The sequence below is a fragment of the Benincasa hispida genome, chromosome 1 (assembly GCF_009727055.1).
Source record: "Benincasa hispida cultivar B227 chromosome 1, ASM972705v1, whole genome shotgun sequence".
NCBI classification, from domain to species: domain Eukaryota; kingdom Viridiplantae; phylum Streptophyta; class Magnoliopsida; order Cucurbitales; family Cucurbitaceae; genus Benincasa; species Benincasa hispida.
This window is the reverse complement of record NC_052349.1, coordinates 72,411,910-72,434,223: the sequence shown is the minus strand read 5'-3', so window position 1 is coordinate 72,434,223 and position 22,314 is coordinate 72,411,910.

Genomic DNA, 22,314 nt, shown 5'->3' with positions numbered 1-22,314 from the left:
AGGAAATGACTCATTATAATCGTTGATCAAGAGAAGATTGGTTGTTGGAGATTTAGCTCGAGAGAGGATTCTTCATCACCTCTTCCCAAGTTGGTTGCAACAACATTAAAATCACAAAGAGGAAAAGAGATTGAACTCTGTGGCTTGGCTTCTTTCTTTTTGCTTCTTACTTTTGCTGTACATTCTATTCACTTGAGTCAAGATTTTTATAAAACGCTTGGTCTTTAATACAATCTTACAGTTGATCATTTCATCTTTGCTTCTCTACTCAAATTCGTATGTGGCTGCCTCTTATCTGACTTGATATATACTTGAGTTCCATGCTTTAATCATCTCGATCACTTGATTGAAGTTATTAAGTAGTTAAACCATTCGAGAGAATAACTTACCTATAGAACGAATTGAGTCAGAACGCACAGTAGGTTTAGAGATAAGAGTACTTATGTTTCTACTTGTTTCTGTAACTAACGCATGCACCCTAGAAATAGGAATATATGTGGCATTACATTGAGAAATGTTGAACAAATATGATCTAAGGAACGAAAACCCTAACGCATACACATATATTTAATTTGTAAGCACGCAACCATATTATCTTCATCTCATTCTCACCACATTCACATGCTTGTTCATCCTACTTGGAATCAATGCATATCCTAAACACTTAGCGCCATTCAACCATAAATCCCCCTTTTTTTCCCTTGAACTCCTGTCTTCTTGTATGCGTGTATTGAGGTTAGTATAAATATTATTCACTTACATTAATCTAAAACTCTACAACTGAGGTAAATGCAAGGCTTGCATTAAACTGTCATAAAATACCAGTGTTTGACCCTGGACTTATTACGAACCTAAGTTAGATTTATACTTGGATCTGATTTAGGAAAGCTTGCTCGCATCTCACAAGGTGTGCTTGTAACCATTTCAACGCATTGCCTACTTTTCTTACTTAAAAAGAAGTGATCCACCATTCATTTACATTCATCTTATTCATTGATGACCATCATCATCCATAGCACTTTTAGATTCAAATCACGAGACAAACACCTGGGACAACCGCCTGCCACTTCTAGATTGCTCAGACGCCGTTAGTTAGATGCCTACACCTAAAAATGGTGATTTGACATGAAATGTATGATTCAACTGTATCCTTCATGCGTCGAACAGTCTGGGACATATACCCTTGTGTTGGCCTTCACTACAACACGATAAATTTCTAATTCCTGCCTTGAAATGCGTTAGTGAAGCAATATTTTACTAAAAATGATACTTTTGTATGAGTTTACTACATATATGGAATTTAATGCTTTTTCCTTCATAATGAGTGCGTTTACATCACTAAAGATCCTAATTATTCTAGTGTGTTTACATCAGTAAAGATCCTAATTATTCTAACTTTGAGAGAACAATAACTTGTATTTCTACATGTTATATACTTCCAAATTTTGAACAATGCTCAACTCGAGCATTCCTAAAATAATTCTTAACATACTTTTATGAACATAACGCACTAGCTCCACCTCTCATCATGCCTTTTAACCTATAAGCATTTGAGATTGGCGTTTGAAAATACAAGTTTGTTCCCTTTCTAAAGAAATATATACTTGATCTCTCATGCGGTAAGCCCTTTCTTCAAAACTCTTTTGCTTTCTAAAACATTTTCATCTTTTAAATTCAGTAATGTGTTAGAAGGTTTTCTTGTTATAAAAATTATTTCTAAATGCAAGTTATTATTCTCTTCTGGGACTACCCATGCGTCGATTCAGGTGACTCGCCTTCATTTTGGCTTGCCCCCACGGGTGTCATGCGAACATCCAACTACAAGTAGGTGCCCTTCACGACTAAATTCTTATCTAAGCATCTCAATGTTTTGTTTTTCTTTCTTGTGCTTAGATAGTGGAGTTGGAACACATTGGTCTTGGTCATTTACCTTCATTTTGGCTTACCCCACAGGTATTATGCGAACATCCAACAACGAGCAAGTGACATTTCCAATCTTAACTCATATCAAGCTGGATTTTTCCCTTTGCATTGATATCGAAGTTTTTCTATTATGTCAAAAATTATTAATATTTTTTTATGAATTAAATGAAAATAAGAAGATTTTTATAAACCAGAGACCGCATCAACTCAGACCTCCTTACCCCCAAATTTTGGAGATTAGCAAGATCTTCATTGTTGAAAAAGAACTATAAAAATGCCTTAGAAATTTCGAAAGAAGGTTTGAGTTGAGGCTTGCACGCATGGGAAATAAAAAAAATATATGTTTCATTCAGTAAGGTTCTAGACTTAGATTTCTAATGCCTATCTAAACATGTAAGTTATCAAACATTAATATCATTGATAAAGTTTACACGAAATTAAAAAAAAAAGTCCAAACGCATACAAAAGTTCGAAATACAAATGAAAGAAAAAGAAGGCCAACACCGCCAAATTTAACTATGAAGCTAGCGTGTCATCCCTGGATTCAGAAGCAGGGTCTTCATCCATGAATCTAAGTGGATTGGTCAAGTGTTATGGCAGGGGAGGAACAACAAACATTCCCATCAAGACCTGGTTGATGTACTACGTTGTGAAGTTGAATTGGTCTTGACTCCTTTGCATTTATTGGTGTAGATAATCTCTTAGAACTACATTCTGGCATTGTAGGGTCGTCAGTTGCAAGTGAAGTGCTCCATGGATGCGACCAGGGGTCTTATTTGTGCTTGGATTATTTTTTTTGAGTTCATCCATGTTTGCTTGGAAAATAGAAGGTGTGGCTGCGTTAGGTAGAAGTAGATGGGTTTGATGCATCTCTCCAACTGGGCTATTAGTGGTTTAGGTGTTACTTGTTCCCAAACTAATTGGTTCATAGATGGTTCGAGGAGGATCAAAGGAGCGAAGTAGGGGTGAGCAGAAAGGGGAAAGTTGAAGGCTTTCTGTCTCATCAGCCCTATGCTTTTCATGTTGGGGCGTCGAATCGATTGGGTCATCAACAGTGGATGGTAAGGTCAATGAAGGGTGAGGCAAGTTGAGGTCCATAATGTTGATGTCCTCATGCTCTAACGCTAACTCAGCTTCAGATTCTTACTCTTCTAGTGAAGCTTCATTGCTTGGCTCGTTATCAGAAGCCTCAATGCGTCTTTTCTTCACTGCGCACTTTGAAGGTTGAGGTCTTGTTGCCTTGGCTTGGGAGGCAGGTTTGGTTGGTTAGGCAAGCCTCGAAGCAAATGCCTGATAAGCTTGATGTCCATTAAACCTTCAAATTCTTTAGATTCATCCCCCAAAGGGATGCCTGCATGTTCACAAAACACACATATGAGCCATGGTAAATGTAGTTACCCACGTGGCTTCCCTTAGCCAGTTTTAATTTGCTCCACAATTATCTTTCCAATGTTGAGAGGAATACGTTGCATGATGCAGTAGATAGCTAAGATTTGCTCCCTTGATATGGTTTCATCATGCATTGTGGGCATGATGCGATTCTTGATCAGGTAAAGCCAAAGGTTAGCGTTAGGGAGAAGATTTTTGGGTGCCATCTTCATGATACCCATTTGGATATGTGCCACGAACTCCCAGGCTTAGCTACCACTCGTACCGCATCCTCCAGTTGGCTTAAGTTGGTTGTTCAAGGATGTGGTTTCCATCTGCATCGAGGTTATCTTATGCGTTGAGTATTTCATTTATAACTTTGGAGGAAAAGCGAACAACAATATCTTCCACCAATGCTGCATCTTTTTCTTCATCAAATTTACTTCCATAAAATGTGTGGATAAGGTGGGGTCAAATCCTTTTTGGGCCTACGCAGAGTTGTCGCTAGCCCATTGCGTCGATGGTGTCAGTAATATACTTTGGCAATGGGCTACATTCAGGAAAGAAACTCTTTTTTACGAGGATGTTGTTGAATTGTTGCTTTCTCCCATTAGTTGGTTTTGGTGATGCAGCCGCCACCTTCTTTACCTTGTCATTTTCCTTATATCTCCTTCCCTCACGGGCCAACGCCCTTGCTTTTTCCTCTAGCTCTCTTTGAAGAGCAGTTTTCCTTTGTCTTTATCGCTCAGGTCTGTATTCCTTCAACCTGCATTCCAGCTCATTTGAATTTGAGGAGCTTTTTTCTTGTGTTTCAACCACAGGCTTAGTTGCAACTTGATTTTCTTCTTCTTCATCATCTTCTTTAACTACTAAACGCCTTTTCCTTCGTGAAGTTTATTCTGAGAACCCGTCATTCGCATCTGATATGCGAGGCAATGATGCGTCAGGGCCAACTCCTCGCATTCTTTCTTCATTTTCTTCTTCTTCCATTTCCTCTTCCAATGAACTTGAGGCGCTTGCAACCCTCTAATTGTCAGGTTCTTCCTCAACCAGTGCATCAACAGCTTCTCGATCCATCATCTGATCCATCTCATCAACTTGCCTTTGGTCAAGGCTGGCTAGAATTGGTCTGAAAACCTCTTGCTTATCTCTGCGAACCAGCTCGTTTAGATCAGGTCGTTCGTCAGTGGGTTGTGGAGTTGGTTCCAACACAAGACTGTTGAAACTTGGAGGTTCACCTGAAGGTAATGGTGGTATAATAGCTGAGGTGTTAGAGGGAGTATGCGTCGAACCTAGTGAAGAGACATGGGAAGGTTGCGCCACTTCGATGGGGTAGATAGTGGTCAGTGGTTTGATGGCTAAGGGAACCATCGAACACACGGAAGACGATGAGGTTGTCCTTAGTTGCTCAGGAATGGGGTCATGCATCGGTATGTTTGGTGTGATGGTTGAAATGGTTAGTGGAGGGGTGCTGGTTTTTTATAAGGCTTGGCGGTAGCAGATTTGGCAGGGCCTTTAGATGCACGCTACCACATTGGTTTGGAAGGGGTTGAGTACTTAGGGTTTTTGGTTGGTGAAGAGATGAAAAGTTTGGGTTTTGCAAGGGTTTTGGATGAGGTTTACAATCGTTGGGCTGGCTTTGTTGGATTTGGTTGGGTGGATGGCCTAGTTTGGGTGGTAGTTTTCCATGAAGAAGACGAAATGGTTGAAGGCTTGGATGAAGCAGTAGGCTTCGATGGAGGAGTCGGTCATGACAGAGGTGAAGGTGAAACAGATGAGGAAGAAAAGAAGCTTATTTAGGAGTCTCTAGCGAAGCTCAAGGATGCATTCTGGCTATCTGATGCGTTCGACATTATGCTCCAGTGAAGACGCTTGAAAACTTAGGATGATCGGCAAAGATGACCGAACGATGAGGAATTTTGAAAATCGAGAAGGTTAGGGCTTAGGAGATGGAAGAAGAAAGAAGAACATGAAGGTGAAGGAGGTCCTTTTTATAGGGATATGCAATAAGAGAGAGAGAAGGGACAGACTTGATAGATGTCGTTTGCTTTTTACGTTGAGGCATATAATGTGAATCTGAAGAGATGCGCCTAGGACCACCCCAAACACTCGAGTGGTTCGTCTCCCCATATAACATCTTTTCCTTTCCAATGCATGGGTATACATTGGCCTAATTCTAACGCCTCAATTCTAGTACCCCATATTCAGGAACCCACAAAGTTGGTTTTTTAACAATCATTCAAAAGCATGCAAGGTAAACATAAACATGAAATAAACTTAAAACTCCAATGCTAAACAATAATATAAACAAGAATCATAAAAGAACGCATGGCATACAAAAAGCAAAAAGGAAAGTAGGAAAGAGGAAGTGTCCCTGGAATGTATGTCTATTTGAACGCAGGGACTACTTCGATGCAAGCTTTAGGCTGGCTCGCGTAACTCGATGGATGTCTTGTCATGTTCCACATTTCCTTTAAAGTATGGCTTAACCCTCTGCCCATTTACCTTGAAGGCTTTATTGCCATCCTCTCGAGTGAGCTCCACGGCTCCATGAGGAAATATTGTTTTGATAACAAATGGCTCGGACCACCTAGATTTAAGCTTGCCTGGAAACAGTCACAAAAGCGAGTTAAATAGTAAAACCTTTTGACCAATGAAAAAATCTTTCTTACAGACGAGTTGGTCATGTCATTTCTTATTCTTTTCTTTGTAAATCTTTTCTTTTTCATATGCATTCAGCCGCCACTCATCCAATTCACTGAGTTGCAGCTTTCGATTTTCCCTCTCGACTTTTAGATTTAAGTTCAGCTTTTTCACTGTCCAAAACGCCTTGTGCTCCAATTTCAATGGTAACTGGCAGGTTTTCCCAAATACAAAGGTATAAGGAGACATACCTATAGGCATTTTAAATGCAGTCCTATATGCCCAAAGTGCGTCATCCAGCTTCTATGCCTAGTTCCTTCTTGATGCATTGAACATTTACTCCAAAATTGACTTGATTTCTCTGTTAGAGACTTATGCTTGCCCATTCGTCTGTGGGTGGTAGGCGGTAGCCACTTTATGCCTGACAATACTTATCAAGCAATTTACAAATGATGTGGTTGATGAATCGTGTACCTTCATCACTTACCAACGCCCTTGGTGTCCAAAAATGTGTGAAAATGTAATTGGTCAGAAATTTTGAATCAGTTGTCGCATCATTATTTGCACAGGCCACTGCCTCGACCCACTTGGACATATAATCTACTGCTACTAAAATGTACTACTGACCACAAGATAGAGGAAAATGCCCCATAAAGTCAATGCCCCCAAACATTAAAAAGTTCAACTTTGAGTATGTTATTGAATGGCATTACGGTTCCTTGATGAGACGTTGCTCGTGCATTGGCAAGGGTCATATTTGAGAACATATTCCCTTGCATTCTTTGAATAGAGTAGGCCAAAAATACCCACTCTGGAGGACCTTTGCAAATGTCTTCTACCCTCCGAAATGATCTTCATAAGAAGAGTCATGGCATTTAGATAAGATGCGTTGCACTTCGACATCGGGGACACACGGAAGCATAACTGAATATGGGCCTTGCTTGTAGAGAAACAACTCATCCTAAAAAGAGAACTTGTTGTTATGCATAAGCCATTTCTTTCGCTGAGTGTTGAAGTCTTCTGGAAACTATTTCGTGGATAAGTAATTGACAATGTCAGTGTACCACGGCTCCCTGTCTTCAACCTTTAGCAGGCATTCATCTAGGAATGCGTCTTCAATTTCAGCCTGGCCCAACTGCATCTCCTTATTCTTCAATCTCGATAAGTGGTTATCCACCTGATTTTCTATACCTTTTCTATCTTTGATCTCTAAGTCAAATTCTTGAAGAAGAAATACCCAACGAATGAGCCTAGGTTTCGCAAGAACTTGATAGCAAAGTGATCATTGTAAATGGTTGCTGACCCACCAACCAAGTAAGCTCTAAACTTCTCAATAGCAAACACTACCGCTAACATTTCCTTTTCAGTAGTTGTATGATGTTCTTTGGATTCAGTGAGTATCTTTGACGCTTACAAAATAGGATGTATCAAGTTTCCCTTCTTTTGGCCTAGCATAGCTGTCACATCCCCTCCCAGATTACCCTTTTAATCTAGATGAGGATATGACCGTGGTAGTTACTAACCCTACTGCTAGTACCCACCATCAAAGCCTTCTAATCTAAATACCAACCTGTTTAACACATTAGTAGTATACGCATACAGCAAGCCTCCCTTAAGGTTCTACAAAGATACATAAACACATGCATACAGCCATGACATAACATCTATGGAAAAATATTCACAAATGGCCCAAAACATTCCTAACAAAGTCCTAGTCCCTCTCAAAACATGTGTACATAAACAAGCCATCAACCTAAGTTCTTCTAAACAAGTCGGGCTTTTCAGTGGCAAGCAGCAGCAGGATCAACCTTGAGGAATCTGACCGCTACCTGAAAAGGAAAACATTTGAAAACGTGAGCTAGAAGCCCAGTGAGTGACTTAATAAAAACATAAATCTCATGCTTAAACTGAAAGCTCGAAAACATAATACTAGAACTAAAATGTACCAAGCAAACATGTACACAAAACCGTTAAAACCACCATTAAACATCATTATTCCTTAGTTGAGAACGAGCATACATCGCTCTAGCTCCCAACGTCTGTTACCAGCTAAGAGATTTATACTTCGGCCTCCCTTTGCTGGTATATAGCCCAGGAGACCCATACTTCGACCTCCTTTTATCCTTAGTTGAGAGTGAACTACTAGATCTAACCCTCAACGTTAACCTTAGTCAGGGAGAACCCTTTTACTCAATCCCTCAACGTCAACCTTAGTCGGGGAGAACTCTTTTGCTCAATCCCTCGATGTCGTATTACCAACGTGCACGTGGTGTTTTCAATGTACTATCAACACCTTTAGTACATTTATTCAGATACCGTCATTACCTTCAGTATCCGAATCGCTTAAGCTATCAAGTTCTCGAAGAGCATTAAAAGAATAGTTTTCAAACATAGCATAAAAAACTCTTTAGGATACCTTCCCTACCTTCAGTATCACTTTTCATTATGTTTAGAAATACCAACGTATGTACTTTGACAACTTTAGGTATTTAAAGCATAGTACATCAGTATCGTCGTACGTTAGATATTTAACTAGGATACTTCCTCATTGTCTTTCAGTATCCGTCATATAACTAGTCACAAACATTTAGTTGAACACTAAGGCTTAGTGCTCAAATCATCATACTAGTTCATCATGAAACAGAGTTACTAAAACATGCTGAAAGTATTTGGACAAGATAACATATTTAAATCGTGTCAATTTCCATGGAAAATATGCTTTGCTTAGCATGAGAAATAACTTCCAATATATGTTGCTTGGCACCTCATTTAAAACACTTAGCATGAGAAATAACTTCAAAGAAATCATAGTTTCTAAATCATTAAAACACTAAATCATCACATAGTCACTCATAGCTCGTTGGCCTCTTAACGGGTTATACGCTTCTTCTAGCCCTTCTTGGCTTGAAAGGACATAATTCTCAGTTAACTACTTAGAATTCTTAGCAAAATACCTCAAATAGTTCATTTACTAATGGAACTTTCATCATCAAAGACAGCTTTACTAGCGAGATACTCATCATGAGTCAATTCTTCCTCATGAGCAAGATCCTCATGAGCGAGATCCTCATGAGCGAGATCAAGCTTTTCCTGGTAAACTTTCATCCTAACGATACTAATCTTACCAGCGAGATTCAACCCAATTTATAGCAAGATTTCCTTCTAAAGCGAGATCCTCAGCATAAAATTAGCGAGATTTCCTTCATAAGCGAGATCCTCATTCTCCATATCTCGCTATAACTCTCCATGGTGAGCTGTTTGTTTGTTCTTCCCAAGCAGCTATTTGCTTATGCACAGATTCTCTGTTACAACTTCAAAAATTCATAACTCAAAATCCAGACCTCTTTTGAAGAAACTTCCTTCTACAAACTTGTTTATAATTGAGTTAAATTTCTTATCTTAAAATTTCAGCTAAACATTCCTTAGTTTGGCCTATAGCTTTCAATCTTCACCTCAGGTCCTGAATAATCTAAGATTCTGCCTCCTCTGTACTTTCTTCACTTCTTGTTCTTCTTCTCCTGAAATCTTTCTCTGACAAGACAACCTCGAAAACTAGATTCTTCTAGATTTCAAATGGCACCGATTTTACTAAATTTGCTCATGTAGATTGCCGAAACCAAGATTTCGAAGTTCCTCTTTCTTTTAATCTTCCTGCTGCCTCCCGAATTCAAGGATTAACCGCCACGTGCCAAACCAATAAGTGAGCTTTCCTATTTTGTGTTTTTCTTTTTCTTTCTCTACAACTCCTATAAATAACATGGATTTTCACTTATTCGATATTTAATATATCATTCCTTTGGCTAAACATGCTTGTTTAGGAAACTTAGAATTCGGGGTTTACACTAGCTACACAAGAGCTTATTTCTTCTTGCTTCCATCCTCTACCCTCCTAAAACATGACTTCATTTAACTCATTAGAAGACATCATATTACTTACTCTTACTTAAAGTAATTAGGGTTCGGTTTTTACAATAGCTTCAACGGCCAAGTCACTTATGTCATGCATTAAGATAAAGGGTTGCTCCAATCCAGGGCTATCAATACTGGGGTTTTTGTTAATGAATACCTTAAGGTTTCAAACGCTTGGTGGTAATCTTCACCAAATACGTAAGGCTTGTTCAATTCTAGCAATGCACTCAGTGGACATGCAATTTGGGAAAAACCTTTTACAAATCTTCTGTAGAAGCCTGCGTGGCCTAGAAAGCTCCTCAGGACCTTAACGTTCGCAAGCGCGAGCAATTTTGCAATGACATCAATCTTAGCTTCACCCCACTTCCAACCCTACTTTGGAAACCTTGTGCCCAAGAACAACGCCTTCTGTCACCATAGAGTGGCATTTTTCCCAGTTAAGTACCAAGTTCATTTCCTTGCATCTAACAAGGACGACTTCTAGGTTATTAAGGCAAGACAAGTAGGAATCTCCAAAAACTGAAAAGTCATCCATGAAAACTTCAACAGAGTGTTTAAGAAAGTCAGAAAATATAGCCATCATGCATCTCTGACATGTTTTAGGTGTATTGCATAGCCCAAAAGGCATGCATCGGAACGCCAACGTTCTAAAGTGACATATAAAAGTAGTTTTCTCTTGGTTCTTAGGGGCGATTAAGATTTGATTGTAACCCAAATACCCATCCAAGAAACAATATAACTCGTTTTCGGTTAATATATCGAGCATCTAGTCAATGAAGGGAAGTGGGTAGTGGTCTTTCTTTGTCGACGAATTCAACTTCCTATAGTCCATGCAAATACACCACCCAATAACAATTATGGATGGGATTAACTCATTGTTATTGCTGACTACTACAGTTGTGACACCTTTCTTTGGCACGCATTGAACTGGGCTCACCCAGCTACTATCATAAATAGGATAGATCACCCCAGCATCAAGCCACTTAATAATTTCTTTCTTCACCACTTCTTTCATTATGGGGTTGAGCCTGAGTTGGGGCTCAATCGATCCAGTTTTCCTTTCCTCCAATCTAATTTTATGCATATAGTATGATGGGTTGATTCCTCGGATATCAGCCAATGTCCATCTGATTCTGTGTGTATGCTTTTTCAATATAAGAAAAGCATATTTCAAGTGATCTGAAAGAGGTTTAGTTTAAGCATTGGCGACTCCTCTAGAGATGGGAGCGTTGGTTTTGACTGCCGCTCATCCAAACTTAGCGACTCGAACCTCTTTGTGTCCTCACAGACTTGGTCCACTTCTTGATCCTCTTCCTCAGGTGGTTGAATTGAGTCAATGGGTTGACAAGGATCTGCGTCATCTGGGAGCTTTACTACGTTTAACACATTGAATTTTACTTCATGGTTATCCATACGCATCGTGCGTTCACCTTATGCACATCACTCAAAACTTTTCTGATGACTAGAAATGGCATCCAAGAATGATTGGAACATTCCTATCAGCTTCATAATCTAAAATAATAAAATTTGCTGGAAATATGTACTTGTCAACTTTCACTAGAACGTCTTCAATCTTTTCTTTTGGGTACGTCATTGATCTATCAGTAAGCTGAAGCATTACCGTGGTAGGCCTATCTTCACAAATCCCAAACTTCTTAAAATTGAGAAGGCCATGAGATTAATATTGGCTCCTAAATCACACAACACATATCCCACGTCTAACTCTGGATTCTATAGGTGGCTTTCCCTTATATAGGCAATCTCTCAACAACTTGGTGATTTGACTGCATTGATTTCCATACCCTGGGACAACCACCTACCACTTCTGGGTTACTTAGACGCCGTTAGTCAAATGTCCATACCTGCAAATGGTGATTTTACATGAAATGTACGAGCCAACTATATCCTTCATACATCGAACAGTCTAGGACGCATACTCTTGTGTTAGCCTTCACTGCAACACAGTAAATTTTCTGATTCCTTCGTTGAAATGCGTTAGTGAAATAGCTTTTCCTAAAAATGATACTTTTGTATGAGTTTACTACATGTATGGAATTTACATATATGAAATTTCATGTGTTTTCCTTCATAATGAGTGTGTTTACATCACTAAAGATCCTAATTATTCTAACTTTGAGAGAACAATAACTTGTATTTCTATAAGTTATCAAAAATGGTGATGCATTGAACATGACATTACTTAGTAAATATAATTGTTATATTTAGTTAATGTCTTTAGAATGTTATAGGTTTTAATAATTCATTAATATAGAAGTTATAGGTTTAATGAAATAGATTAAAATCGATAATCAAGAGTTACTTGCAAACATAAGGTCTAATTAATTTTAAATGGTTTAAAATTAATTCACTTAGACTTATATTAAGAATATTTCTAATATGATTAAAAATAGGTTAATCTTTTATTTTTCATTTTAATAGGATTAAATTTAATGCAATAAAAAGATTAAATTTATAAAATATTTGTCTGTAAGGGACCTTTGTCTAAGGAACGTTTTGTCTAGGACTGGGGTATCTAAGCTAAAGGAAACAGAACACCCCTACCTAGGAACTGACCTGGAAGGTGAATTAGACAAATATTTTATAAGCATGCAATAGATTAATAGATTTATTAAAATTTTTAATAAATAATAATCATAAATTGTTTAACTATCAAATATGAGAGTTATATTGGGAAAATTTAATAAAACACTTGGATAAATTTATTAGGCAAATTTACCTATGTAATAAACCCTAGGTTTTAAAATACTTTGTTTAGGGAAAATTATGGGTGTGAATGCAATATCCAAAATAACAATAAAAATAGAAATAAACTAAACTAAGAAAGAAAGGGAAAGATAGAGTAGAAGATGTCCCTAGAGAAATTGAAATGTTGTCACCGCAAAGAGTCTTCCATGTAGAAGATTGATCTCAACTGCTTAGGTCGAGACTCATTGTCCTGACCATTGGAGCTTTCAGCAATTGTTGGACGCACGATGGTTGACATGCGCCTAAGACTGCTTCCAGCTCATGCGACAGATAGCCTTTCTATCTCAGGGTCAACATTGACTTTCGACGCATCGCCTATACTTCAAATATTGTTTGCAGCTTGGTCGCACAAGCTACAATACGCCCAAGACTAAAAGGGTGTCTGCAAAAACACAAAACTTAACAAACTATTAGCTGCCAAGTCCCCGGCAGTGGCACCAAAAACTTGTTTAGGGAAAATTGTGGGTGTGAACGCAATATTGTGTGTGTTGTATGTCAAGCTATGTGTTTCTGCACATGTGTCGGAGGTCATGCATTGGAATGAAAAGTATGCGTTAATCTAGTATGCAATGACCATGCGTTCCTATCACAAGTTTTCTTGCCTTCTCGCCAAGTATAACGAAAACGCAAGTTTCTCGGGTAATCCGAGATCGAACAAGGGACTTGTCACTCAATAATGATTGTGAAGCAATGTGTTTGAGGTGATGAATAAAAGTAAAAAGAAGAAGTTTAATGGATTACACACTACTCCTACTCCTAACTAAACAGATTGAGCAATGAAAGAGTTTAGTAGATACACAACAACTGTTAACGCATAGTATTGTTTATTATCTTAAATCGGTCGAGTAATCCTAGCTCGTCACACTAACGCATCGCACACCTCTCGGTGGTCAGTCGCATGACTATATCTCTATAGTGTATGGGTGCGTCGAACATAAGACCGTGCCTACCTCTAGGAACAATGCATACTTTGCTTTAGTGCATTCCATCTCCTACCTTCTCAGGTAGTTAGATGCGGTTAATTAACTTATAGACAAGTATTGCAACAACCCATCGACAAGCGTTGCTACAGCCTTTCAGCAAGCAAAGAGGATTGACTCACTATACTCGCACAACGCACACCTCTCGGTGGTTTGCTACATGCGTCCTATCTCTAGGCTACAGATTGAGTATGCGATCGCTTTTGATAAATAAACGATGAAGGTAAACGATGATAAAGATAAAGACGATGAAGAAGATGGTATTGAAGGAATCAAGATATGAATTGATTACAAAATGTCTTAATATCTTAAGCTAAAATGTAATACAATATAGACATTAGAGGAGAAATGAAAGACTCTGCATCAAGGCTACTGGTGGTGCCATGGATGAATGGTGGAGATGTCTCTTTCGAGCTTTATCTCCAGCGAAAGCTCCGGTTGTCACTTGGACTGGTTTGTGGAGATGAAGAATCCTCATAGAAAATCTCGCTCATGCTCTCATCTGTGATTGCAAACCTCTGCCTTAAGGCAGAAGTTCGGATATCTTGAGTTTAAACGCCGACAACAATCATGATTGCGTTATGTCTCACTGCTGCCTTTGTCACAGTATGGGCAATGTCACATCATCTTATCTTGTTGATACTCCCAAAGTATGCGTCTCAGCTTGATTCAACTGAAGTATCAACGCATTCTACCCATCTTGCGATCACCCTTCTATTTAAGGTTATCAATCTGTGGCTGCAATCTCCAAGTGATTACCGCATTCGCTTGACGACTGCAACTTCCATGCGATGGACGCATTCGATCACCGCATGCGTTCGTCTATCCGATAGCTCGGCTTTTAGTGCATGCGTTTGATTTTATGATTGCTTATTTCCAGCGCATGCGTTTGATTCCTATGGTAGCTACAAAAATAGATACTTTGGCACGGAATAACGCATAATATTGAGGTTAATGAGGACTTAGGTGCTGATCGACGCAAAACTCAATTTTTCACAAATTCTAAGTATTATCACCGCATTTTCTACTTGTTAGCCCTCATAATTCTAAATAAAAGGCTTATAATAACTGACATTTCTGCAAGTTATCATACTTAGTGGGAGGAAAATGATGTATATGATATGTTATTTTTCCACTCACATTCTCCCTTAAAATTCACACCGTGGGATTCGTACTTGGCCTCGAGGCACCCTACCCTAGGAGTATCCCCCTTCAGATGATGTTTGCATGGGTCAATATTAAGGTGAATGATGAAAGTATTTATAGTAATTGGGAGAATGATGTATGTCAACATGTTCGACGGTCTCTTTCATTGATTTGCATTGTGATATCTTTTTGCACGGCTTCGAGACGCATTAGGAGCATCCCCCTTCTGAAGGTTTGTACATTAGGTCAATATTAGGGTGAACTCCAGAAATGGATAGGATCACTTCAGTTTTTTCCCCAATCGATTTTTCCCTTCGGTTGGCTCATTTGGGTGGAACTTTAGGGTCTAAAATGGAAGGTCACACTTACGGGAAATTGTTATGCAAATTAATGACTTCTTGACCAAACTAATACTAACTAGTTATTATAGGAATAAGAGTTATTCTGATGTAATAATTGGTTGAAAGTGTCTCAATTCAGTGAAGGGGTGATTGACTACCCTTCGGTGGCTTTTATCTTAGATCACTAAAGCATCGTTGCAAAATTAGATGTAAAAAATGGTTCATTAAAATTGTGTTAAACATGATTGGACTTAGAAGAGTTATGATAAAAACTAATATGGATCAATTTTTTTTTGTTTAAGCAATATGTCAAGTAAAGTTCTTTCAATGTTAGCCACTATAGATTTGACCAAAGAAAATTATACGACATGGAAAATTTACTTAAGACTATTTTCATGGTTGACGACCTAAATTTCGTCTTGACTGAGGAACATCCTCCAATCCTAGCCCCTGATGCAATACAAAATGTTTGTGATGCATATGAAAGGTGGACAATGGCCAATAATAAGGCCCAAGTTTACATCTTAGTGAGCATATATAATGTCTTAGCCAAAAGATATGAAAGCATGGTCATTGCATTTGAGATCATGCAATCATTGAAAGAATTATTTGGGTGAGAGTCCTCACAATTCAAGCAGAATGGGGTTGTAATTGATGAAACCAGTAATGTCAGCTCTCTAAATGAACTTCAATCCTTATTGAACGTCAAGGGACAAGAAGGGGAAGCAAATGTTGCCAACTCTAATGAAGTTTATCACAGTGGTTCAACCTATGGGATAAAATTTAGAGTTTTTGTAAGGGGATTGAAGTTGATCCCTTTATTCTCCATAAAAGTAAGAATTTCAACAACGGTAAATGTGATTTTCTTGTCTTAGAAACATGTTTAGAAGAGAATAATGATTCTACTTGGATAATTGATTCAGGAGCCAATAACCATGTTCGTTTTTCCTCTCAAGGAATTAGTTCCTAGAGGAAATTGGAAGCTAGAAAGATAACTCTTCAAGTTGGTACTAGAGAGGTCGTTTTAGCGGTTGTTATGGATATTATTGAATGAGCAATTTATGTGACTCACAAGTTGTCGCGTCATCACAATGAAAGCTCTAAGACCATTGTAAAAATTATAAATGGATTGGGTCAGCTAATTAAAATTGTTCAGGCCCAACCTAATTCAAGTGCATGACATAAATTTGGACCAAAGGAAAGGACCAAGCCTAATTTTAGCCAGAGCCCAAAAGCAAATAGGCCCAAGCCCATGTAAGACCAATGAGGAACCTCTATAAATAGAAGTCTTCCCCCTTTATTTTGGGGTAGGAAAAGAACAGGAGGCTGAAGCTCTGAACCCTGAAATTCTAAAGCTCTCAAGACCAAAGGTGGAATCTTTAAAGATGAGCTGAAGAACACAAATCCTCCAAAGCTCTGAAGATCAAAAGACATACTAAAGCTCTGGAGATCATAAGACATATTAAAGCTTTGAAGACTTAAACTCATAAGATCCAAATACTGAAGCTCCCAAGTCTTAAAAATCAATACTTCAAGCTCTCAGGTGCTAAAGATTAAAGCTTTCCAAGTTTCAAAGACTAAAACACTAAAATTCTGATGAACTGAAGATCTAAACTATTTGAAGATTCAAAGATTAGAAGATTCAATAAATTAACTGTATCTTCACGACTAACAAGCTGAAGATTCAATCTCCTCAAACGTAAGGAAAGGCTCACAAGACGATCAACAAGTCAAGGCTGATCCAAGCTGGTCAACAAGCCAAAGGTCGATCCAAGTTGATCAAGCCAAAGGTCGATCCAAGCCAATTAACAAGCCAGGGGCCGATCTAAGTTGATAAGCAAGCTAGAGATTGATCCAAGTTATTCAACAAGATAAATAAGCCCCAAAGGTCGATCCTCCAAGACGATCAACAAGCTAGAGGCTGTTCTAAGTTATCAAACAAGTTCAACAAACCCAAAAGCCAGTCCTCCAAGAAGATCAACAAGCCCAAAGGTCGACCATCCAAGAAGATCAACAAGCCCAAAGGTCGATCATCCAAGAAGATCAACGAGCTTAAAGATTAAAGTTTATTTTTTTCGCGAGAAAGCATCAAATGATCATGTATTAGAGATTGTACTCACTATACTATATTGAAATTAATATAAATAAAAAGTTCAAATTATACAAATTAAATTTCTTTGAGAATCTCGTCGAATAGGCAAATTCAAGTTATTTTTGAACAAGAAACAATACATGTTATTAGATGGTTTATATGTCGCTCCTAAAATTAAGAGGAATTTAGTTTCAGTTTCTTGTTTGATTGAATAGATGTATTCTCTTTCCTTTTTTAAAAATAAAATATCTATTTTTAAGAATGGATTGAGGTTGGTTCTACTTCAATAGAAAATAACTTGTATGTACGAAGGTCATTAGTTACCAAGGTTGTCTTAAATACTGAAATGTTCAAAATGGAAACAATAGCTAAAAGACAAAGAATTTCTCCTAAAGAAAATGCCCACCTTTGGCATCTACAGTTAGGTCACATCAATCTCAAATGGATTGAGAGATTGGTTATGGTTTAGAAGAAAACTCTTTACCTGTATTTGAGTCACTCCTTGAAGACAAAATGACAAAACTTTTTATTGGAAAAGGTTATAGAGCCAAAAAGCCCTTGGAGCTTATATATTCATATCGTTGTGGTCTGATGGATGTAAAAGCAAGATAATGGTACGAATATTTTATTTCTTTTGTAGATGATTATTCAATCTATAGGTATCTTTACCTAATGAAATATAAGTCTAAAACTCTTGAAAAGTTCAAAGAGTATAAGACTAAAGTTGAAAACTTGTTAAGTAAAAAGGAAAGAACACTTCGATCTAATCAAGATGAAGAGTATATGGACCTATGATTCCAAAACTATAAGATAGAACGTGGAATAACGTCTCACCTCTCAACACTTGGTACACCTCAACAAAATGGTATTAGAAAGGATAAATAGAACCATATTGTATATGATTCGGTTTATGATAAGCTATGCTCAACTTCCTGACTCGTTTTGGGGATATGCATAGGAGATTGCAGTTTACACTTTGAATAATGTTTCATCAAATAGTGTTTTTGAAACACCTTTTAAGCTTTGGAGAAGCCGTAAAGGTAGTTTACGCCACTTCAAGATTTGGGCATGTTCAACACATGTGCTGATGAAAAATTCAAAGAAGTTGGAACTTCGTTTAAGAGTGTACTTATTTATAAGCTATCCCAAGGAAACGAGAGGTGGTTACTCCTTCGATTCTAAAGAGAATAAGTATTTGTATTGAAAAATGTTATTTTTTTTGGAAGAAGACCACAAAGCAAAATAGTGTTATGTGAAATTTTTTATAAAACTACTAAAACATCAACAAGAGTTGTTGAAGAGGCTAGTACATCAACAAAAGTTGTTGATGTTGGTTCATATAGTCAAGCACATCTATCTCAAGACTTGAGAATGCCTTGACGTAGTGGGAGGGTTATGAACCCACATATTCGCTATATGGGTTTAACAAAAGCCCAAGACATCATATCTGACGATGGGATTGAGGATCCATTGACTTACAAGCAAGCAATAGAAGATGTCGACAAAGATGAGTGGATTAAAGCCATGAATCTAAAAATGGAGTCAATGTACTTCAATTCTATCTAAAATTTTACAGATCAACCTGATGGGGTGAAATCTATAGGTTGCAAATGGATCTACAAGAGGAAAAGAGGTATAAATGATAAGGTACATATCTTTAAGGCTAGACTGATGGCAAAGGGTTATACCCAGATTAAGGAGTGGGCTATAAAGAAATTTTCTCACCTGTTGTCTTGCTTAAGTCTATCTGGATTCTCTTGTCCATTACCAAATATTATGACCGAAGGCATGATAAATGGACATCAAGATTGCTTTTTTTTAATGGCAATCTTGAAAAGACCATTTACATGAAACAACCAGAGGGATTCATTGAACAAGGTCAAAAGCAAAAGGTTTGCAAGCTTAATCAGTCCATTTATGGATGAAAACAGGCATCTTGATCTTGGAATATAAGATTTGATACTACAATCAAGTCTTATGGCTTTGCTCAGAATGTTGATGAATCTTATGTCTCCAATAAGATCATTAACAATTTAATAGTTTTCTTAGTGTTGTATGTGAATGATACCCTAATCATTAGGAACGGTGTAGGCTTACTGATGGATGTAAAGAAATGGCTAATTGCCTAATTTCAAATGAAAGATTTGGGTGTAGCTTCTTGTGAAGTTGTTAAGAAAGTTGTTTGGCTAAGGAAATTCCTGACTAATTTGGAATTTGTTCCAAACATGTCTTTGCCCATCAGACATTATTATGATAATGGTGGTGTTGTGGAAAATTCAAAGGAACCCATGAGTCATAAAAGAGGCAAACACATTGAAAGAAAATATCACCTGATTCGGGAGATTTTGCAACAAGGTGACATAATAGTCATAAAAATTTCTTTGGAGCATAACATTGTTGATCTATTCACAAAGGCTCTCATGGCTAAGGTGTTCGAGGGTCATCTAGAAAGATTAGGTCTATAGGATATACATCACATTGTCTAGGGCAAGTGGGAAATGTTATTGGATATAATGTGTCACACCCCCTCTCAGACTACTCTCTGAGCCTAGGAAAGGACATGACTACAGTAGTTATCAACCCTTTTGCTGACACTTATTGCCTAATAACTTTAGTGGAAAGAACTCTGATACCAACACGAAATCTCATACACAGCGGATGCCTCTATGGCTAAAAACATTAAGTTTAAACACAAAAAAATTACAAAGATTATATTACTAGTTTCATAAGTCCCGATACCCAAAACCTTATGTCCCTACCAGAACAACCGTAACATGTGTACAATATTTACAGTAACCACCTAACAGACGGGTTACAATAACTTTTGTCCTTGATGGCAGAGCAGATGCAGAGCTACCTCCTGAGGATTTGACCGCTACCTGGGGGAAAGAAAAACATTTGAAAACGGGGTAAGCTTGCTAGCCCAGTGAGTGACTTAAGAAAGAAAACTGATTCTCATGCAAAAGTCTCAATAAAGAGATTAAACTGAAATATAAATTTTACAATAACCTTGTACTGCAATGTAAATATTTTCCAAGCATAAAGCATATAAATCTGTTTTCATCATAAAACATTAACTGTTCTGTAGTTAAGAATAACCCTGTTGTGGTTTAATCCCAACGTCATCTGCTTAGTTAAGAGAGAACCTTTTTTACTCAATCTCCAACTTTAACTACCTACATGCACGTGGCCATAACTAAATATCGTCATACCTTAGGTACTTCTGCTCAGATACCTTCTCAAAATGTCCCTCAGTATCGAGCTGCTTGGATACCTTCTCAAATGTTCCTCGGTATCGAGTTTCCAGTAAAACTAGTCATACAATGACTTTCTCTTTAAAGCATATAAAGAATAACGCATAGAAAACATGCCTTTAAAGATAGTAACGCATGCTTGGTGTAATTAAACACACATAAACAGTTTTTCAATAAACTTTCATACATAGCATGCGTATAAAACATAACTCATGGTTTTCTTGGAATTTACTTTGTAAAACTAGCTAGCATGAGAATAATCTTTCTTTAAAACATGGTTTCTTTAAAACATTGTAAATATTTAGTCACTCGCAACTTTTAGAACTATTCCTCAAGGGTCGATATGCTTCTATCACTAGTGTCAATCCTGTGGACACAAAAACATATATTAGCTACTAGCATAGGTCTCCCTTTTGAGACTAACCCTTAAGTAAGCTTTGCGTTTAGCCTTCCCATTTGAAAACTTTCACTCAATGCACCTTGTTGTATGTCTTAACACTTATGAATTTCTTTGAGATTTGGCTCATGTAAAGCTTCCAACTGTTCTTCACAAACATAACACCACTTATGCAACCAACACTTTTCTCTCTAAGTGTTCTTACAGCTTCACATGGTTGTCCTCAAGGCTGCTTATGCGTTCAAGACTCCACTGCATGCTCTCCTCAGCCTACACAGCAGGTCCAACGCATGGAAAAGCTCAGCCCTTGGTCTGTTCAAGCGTTTCACCTCAAGCTGCCAGCTTACTCAACTCAAGCAGCTGCCTGCTTGTTCATGAAATTTCATATTCAAATTTTGAAATTAATAACTCGAATTCTAGAGCTCGTATCAAGAAATTTCCTTCTACAAACTTGTTAAGAATTGTCTCAGGAAGCTTACTTAAAAATGTCAGCTTCAAAATTTTTATGGTCTGTCCTAGAGACTCTGTTCTTTAATGATAGCCCGGATTCACCCGAGAATAGAACCTCTGGTTCTTTTTCTCCTTCTCCGGCCTTAATCCGATGAGGAATTCTTCCGGAATGTATCACCTCTGAAAGTAGACTCCCAAAGCTTTCCAATGACACTAAGAACTCTAAATTTTCACGGAGGAAATGATCAAACCGATCGTTTGAAGTTCGGCCTCCCCTTTTTATACTGCTTTCCACTGCTTCTCCTTAAAGCATAGCATGACACCTTCACTTTTCATGCAGTTAAATCCGGTGCTAAGGACATCTAGTGTTTTTAATCGGTGATTAATACCGATCAACACAAGTCTAATCATTTAGCTCACTGCCCCATCATTTAGCTCATCATTCAGTGACCTCACGCTGACTTGTCACCCAACGATCTCGCTCTCGCCCAATGCATAGCACACAGCCTATCGCACAACTTTTGCTCATCGTGCAGATCTCGTTGATGCTCATCGTGTAAACACTGACGCCCATCGTCTAGCGCCATCATCCAATGTCATCGTCTAACGCTGATACCGATCGTGTAGTGCCAACGCCCCATCGTTTAACGCTATCATCCATCGCATAGCGCGACTCTCCGCATCGTCTAGAACCGCACCTTGCCGCACGATCGCCTACCACATCGCTGAGCACCGCTCAATTGCTACACGATCACCTACCGCATCATTTAGCTCCGAGCATTGCGCATGCAACTCTAATGCTCAGCGCCCATGCTCACGCACATTATGCTTGCTAACCTCTCAAGACTTTGGTTGTTGCATGCCTTCCCACACATAGCTTTTCTCTTGGCCATACCTTATCTTCCTTCTATGCTCAAATAACCTCTCAAATGAGCATGGCCAATGCATGGCACAACACTTAGCCAATTTCTTAGCCTCCAATACATGGGTTACACTTAGTCAATTTTTTCAAGTTTTACCCAAGAGTCAAGCTTTCAAACTCAAA